The sequence below is a fragment of the Aricia agestis genome, chromosome 13, assembly GCF_905147365.1.
Source record: "Aricia agestis chromosome 13, ilAriAges1.1, whole genome shotgun sequence".
Classification (NCBI taxonomy): Eukaryota; Metazoa; Arthropoda; class Insecta; order Lepidoptera; family Lycaenidae; genus Aricia; species Aricia agestis.
In genome coordinates, this window is record NC_056418.1 from 2,599,327 (window position 1) to 2,605,326 (window position 6,000).

Sequence of the window (6,000 nt, forward strand, 5' to 3'; positions counted from 1 at the left end):
AAAAAAGGATATATATTCGGCTGTGGATATTTTTTTTATTTTTTTTTTATTTTTGTATGTTTAAGATCTTTGTTACTAACAATTGGGGCCTTAGTAGCTCTCAATAAAGAATTTATTTATTTATTTATTTGTACGGTGAGTAAATAAAAAGAATTGCGAGTAAAATCCTAAAACGTCAATTTTTGTTTTAATATGTGATACAAAGTTGACTAGTATACTCAACTACTCTCAACTAGTATGTTGATAGAGTCTGAGAGTATAGACGCGTGAAAAATTTTATAGTTTTCACACAATAAACAAAATTTGACGCAACTGGCAACATTTAGTAACAAATATAATTTTCAAATAGGCAATCTGCACTAACATGTAGTGGGAGGTACAACACTGTGACGGAGCGCGCTCTTGTTCATCAATGTCAACAATCATTGTTTTATTCAGAGGTAATTTAGCCAAATGCAACAAGGATCCAATTTAAAACACTTTGTTTAGTTAAAAAAATAGTACAGCCGTCTGAATTCGTTTATAGCGGAGGAACCGTACATATTTCCGACACAAAAAAGGACTCAAAGTATCTTCATACCAAAATATATCAGAAAAATCTGTTTAGCGGTTTGTGCGTTTAGAGATAGCAGACTAACAGGCAGACAGACACACTTTCGCATATTCATTAACTTGACAGATCAAGTATGGAGAATTTGTCAGAAAAGTTGTGAATAGCCTATTCGGCACTTATCAGGATTCAGGAAGTGGTGAAACAGGCCCTTAAAATTTCGCAAACGTGTTCCATTTGTGGTGTAGTATATTTTAGGACTAAATTATTAATTAATAGTGGAACAAATAATATTTTGACTATTTGAGCCTTAAGAAAAAGCCTGTACTTTAAAAAGACGTCAAGAAATGCAGCTTTTTTTCTCCGTAATTCTGTTAAAATGATATAAAATGAAGACGTCCTGAAACACGAAAGGTCCCTCAATAATAAACTCACGACTGAAGTCTCCAGCCTAATTCGTGAACGCGGTCATAGATAACAAAATTAGTATGTCAGAATTTTATTTGTGACGCTGTCCTTGGGAGTTTTACCGGACTGGGGCAGAAAACGAATACATTTTAGACGACCTCTGTGGCTCAGTTGGTGGCGTCCATGGGTTCGAATCCCGCCGACGGAACAAAAAAAGTTTTCAATGTTCCAGGGTCTTGGAGTGTGTATAAATATATTATGTATGATTTATTAAAAATCTTAAATATATGTATAGTAACTATACAAGTTTTAAATATATTTCCGTTGTCCCGTACCCGTAACACAAGTACTTCAGGTACTTAGCACGGGGCCAGACCGACGTGGTTTGAAGCGTCCATATATATATATATATATATATATATATATATATATATATATATATATATATATATATATATATATATATATATATATATATATATATATATATATATTTTTTTTTATTTTTTTTTTTGAGTAAGTATATTATTTTTAATTTCATTTAATTTATGTGTCCGTCTTTTTGTTTGTTTTGTTACTTACCTCTTGATACCCAAACCACTGAACCGATTTTGCTGACATTTGGCATGGAGATACTTTGAGTCCAGGACAAGGACATCAGATACTTCTTTTTATTATTTTAGTCAGAAAATGTACAGTTTCCGCGCGATAAACGAAAATTGGCGTTATCTAGTCTATACTAATATTATAAATGCGAAAGTATCTCTGTCTGTCTGTCTGTCTGTCTGTCTGTCTGTCTGTCTGTCTGTCTGTCTGTCTGTCTCGCTTTCACGCCAAAACTACTGAACCGATTGCAATGAAATTTTGTACACAGTTATTCTAGAGTCTGAGAAAGGACATAGGCTACATTTTGATGTGGGAAAATATCTTATTTCCATGAAAATATCGATGAAAATTACTTCGCATTGCGCGTGGCCAGCGCTCATCCCGGGGGTCCTGGGTTCGAGTCCCGCAGGCGGAACAAAAAGTTTTCAATGTTCCTGGGTCTTGGATGTGTATTAAAATAATATTTCAAAAATCTTAAATATATTTCATGTATAATATTATAAAAAATCCAGAAATATATCGACGCGATGCAATGAACATTTTAGTTCTAATACGATTCAACAGATGGCGCTTTTTTTTTACTTCGTTGTAACATAGAACTAATCATACTTATTAGTTATTATATTTTTGTTTATAGTTTTTAATACGTTAGAATATTATGTTTAATAATATTATCACTTGCTATAATAATAATCAATCTATCTTATCTTATAGAACTCCTACTGCATTTCTAAGGAGTTCGAGTGTGTTGTGTTGGCCTATATTCCATCCAGAAAATATTTTTACATTTTAATTCTAATATATGAAAACAGATGGCGCTTTATTTTTTACTTCATTATTATAACAGAACTAATCATACCTACTTTATTATATATTATTGTTTTTATTCATAACTAGCTGTTGCCCGCGACTTCGTCCGCGTGGACTTTAGTTTATAGCGCGCGGTGTCAACAAAATTTGTGTCAAATTTAAAAACTTTTTAAAACCCTGGTAAGTGGTACCCCTCTTAGGGCCGCGCAGCGCGCTACACCGGAATGGCAGCGCTGAAAGTGCTCGCCTCGCCGCTGCCATTCCGGTGTAGCGCGGCCCTTAATTAATCAAAATACCCAAAAACAGCTGTGCAGTGTGCACATAATCTGTACTAATATTATGAATGCGAAAGTATCTCTGTCTGTCTGTCTGTCTGTCAGTCTTGCTTTCACGCCAAACGCCAAAACTACCGAACCGATTGTAATGAAATTTTGTATACTGATAGTCTAAAGCCTGAGAAAGGACATAGGCTACTTTTTTACTGGAAAAAGGGTTGTAAGGGTCGTAAATTTGTTCAAAAAATTCATAATAGATGGCGCCGTGCGTCTTCTACATCGCGCTGACGCTTGCTCAAAAGTCTTTCTATAAGAGGTGGTATCATCTTACATTTAAGTCTCGATTTTTTTCGATTGTTATATCTATTCTACGGTATTAAATAACTCAGTACTTTATCTGTGCAGGCAGTGACGTAACCTTAAGACCAAATTTCACCAACGACTGTTAAAGTTAATGTTCGAATTAGTATCACGTTAGCTGTTTCATTTTTCATATGAATGAAAGAGAAGACAGGATATTTTAACAAGCTGTTAACACTAACAGACGTTGGTGAAATTGGGGCTAAACCTATCAATGATTAATAGTTTATGGGTAAAGTTGTGTAATTGGGGGGCTAAATAAGCTTTAAAATTTGGCATAATATATAAAGTTTAACATACAAAAATGAAGTACTTATCGTTTGCACACTGCACAGCTGTATTGATTTAAGGGGTACCATTTTTTTTTTATAAAAGCTTTTGACACCAATTTTGTTGACATCGCGCGCTATAAACTGAAGTCCACGCGGACGAAGTCGCGGGCAACAGCTAGTACTAATATAAATGCGAAAGTGTTTCTGTCTGTTTGTTACCTGTTCACGCCTGAACCGCTTTTTTTTTTAAATGAAATAAGGAGGCAAACGAGCAAACGGGTCACCTGATGGAAAGCAACTTCCGTCACCCATGGACACTCGCAGCATCAGAAGAGCTGCAAGTGCGTTGCCGGCCTTTTAAGAGAGAATAGGGTAATAGGGGAGGGAAGGGAAGGGAATAGGGGAGGGTAGGGGATTGGGCCTCCGGTAAACTCACTCACTCGGCGAAACACAGCGCAAGCGCAATTTCACGCCGGTTTTCTGTGAGAACGTGGTATTTCTCCGGTCCGGCCCATTCGTGCCGAATCATGGCTCTCCCGCGTGTAACCGCTGAACCGATTTTGATATTTGGTATGCAAATACTTTGAGTTTCGGAAAGGACCATGGATTATTTTTATCTCGGAATTATAACTAATGTTATAATTTTCGGCGCAACAAAGTTGCGGGCGTCATCTAGTCGTGTACAGTACTCCCAAATTAAATGCGCATGCAAATCTTCGCTAATTGTCATAATCACGAACACTCCCGAACATATGAAAGCCCCAAACAAGACACTTGCATTTTGCACCTTGTCCAAAGTAAATAGAAGTGAATATCATATAGCCGGTGGCTGTCCGCTATCGCCGGTACGTCAATAAGTGCTATAACTCACCGGGAAGCCATCGCGACGTGGTCAGTGACGTTACCATGGTAACGTCCAAGCAGCGTCTGGCGCCTCTACGTCGCGTCGGTACAAAGCGGTGTTTTTTGAAGTTACGTTTAAAAACAGCGCTTGCAGCGACGTTTTCCGACGCTCGGGAAATACGACCGTTGCCGAAAATCCGCCGTATTACATTACGACTAGCCGTTATCTAAAACAGGGCCGTTTTGTATCTAAGGCGGCGGTTAAAAATAAGCCGGATAGTCATCGCGGTTAAATTAGGATAAGAATTTAGTAATTTTACTATGATACCTACTGATCTTACTCTCCTACGTTCTCTCCGTCAAGGTTACTCACGCACAGAGTACTACACAAAATTTATTACTCACTAATACAGAAACAGGAGCACTCCCATATATCAGCTCTCGATATAACGGGAGACGAAACCTTAATGAATAAAAACGCTTCTGGTGAATAAATAATACTATTCGACTGTAGGTTAAAAATTGCAGTAAACAGACACGCAGAATAAGTCCATAAAGTTTCAACAAAATCAGTCGTGACTCGTGCCGTTTTGGAGGGGTTTGGTAACAAAAAGGCCGGTAACGCACTTGCAACTCTTCTGATGTTGCGAGTAGTTGTTTACCGTAGTTTTTATCAAATCATGCAATTATAATTCGCATACGTTTAGTCACACGCCCACTAACACCGTGCCGAAGTCTGCCGAACTGAAAACATTAAACGATGCACGGCTTTCAACACCGCACCGCTATGCCGGTCGGGGGTGTGTTAGGTTTTTTCGTTACGGAATTTCTTGATTCGGTTGCCGCGATAAAAGCTATATAATTAAATAGCTTAAAAAACAAACACCGCTACTCGAGAATTTATTTAGATCTTCATAGATCCCTTTATCATTGCTGGAATATGAAACAGTTTTTATATCCCTCTTGTTTGTTTCACTTCAGGATTCGAGTCGCCAAAATATCGTTCAGTTTTACGGTTGCGTTCGTCCCGGAGTCATAAAAATATTTTATGAAAGACATTTCGATATTCGGCGAAATACCTTTGGGGTTTTTAAGTTCATTAAGAAGTTGGACATTTGATAATTCTGTTACCCTTACAGCCTTTTCGCAGCTTTCGTTTAGCCTATTATACTGGACTAGAAGACGCCCGCGACTCTGTTGCGCCAAAATTAGTTAATTGCGCGGGAAGCGTACATTTTTCCGAGATAAAAGTAACATATGTCCTTTCCCGGGACTCAAAGTATCTCCATACTGAATTTCAGCAAAATCAGTTCAGTGGCTTGGACGTGAAGAGGTAACAGACAGACACACTCACCCATTTATAATATTAGTATGGAATATGGATGTGACAAAAACATTTACCGGGTCAGCTATGTAATAATAATCTCTGACATGATACAGCAAATTATAATAAACATTAAATCATGAATACATTAAATTGGAATAGTTGTGTCCCTACCCAGGGACGCATTCCGCGCCTAGGGAGCCCAGACGAGCCCAGGTCAGGGGCGTAGCTACCCCCCTTATAAATCCACATTCATTTATATCGGCAGGGCTGACACCATCATAGAAATTTAATTCATAGAATTTTAGAAATTTAAGCTCATGACGTATGGATGTCGACCAATCTTAAGCCTAGATAATTAGATTTCAGAAAGATTTATTATCAATTTCTTTCGGTAATATACGCCTACACGTCACACTTGTCTCACCGGGTCTGTAGACAAGTGGCAAAGCGCTAACGCTAACGCTAACGCTAGCGCTACAAAATGTATGCGATTTGACATAAGTCATCGCTTCGCTAGCGAATACTAATGTCAAATCCATACATTTTGTA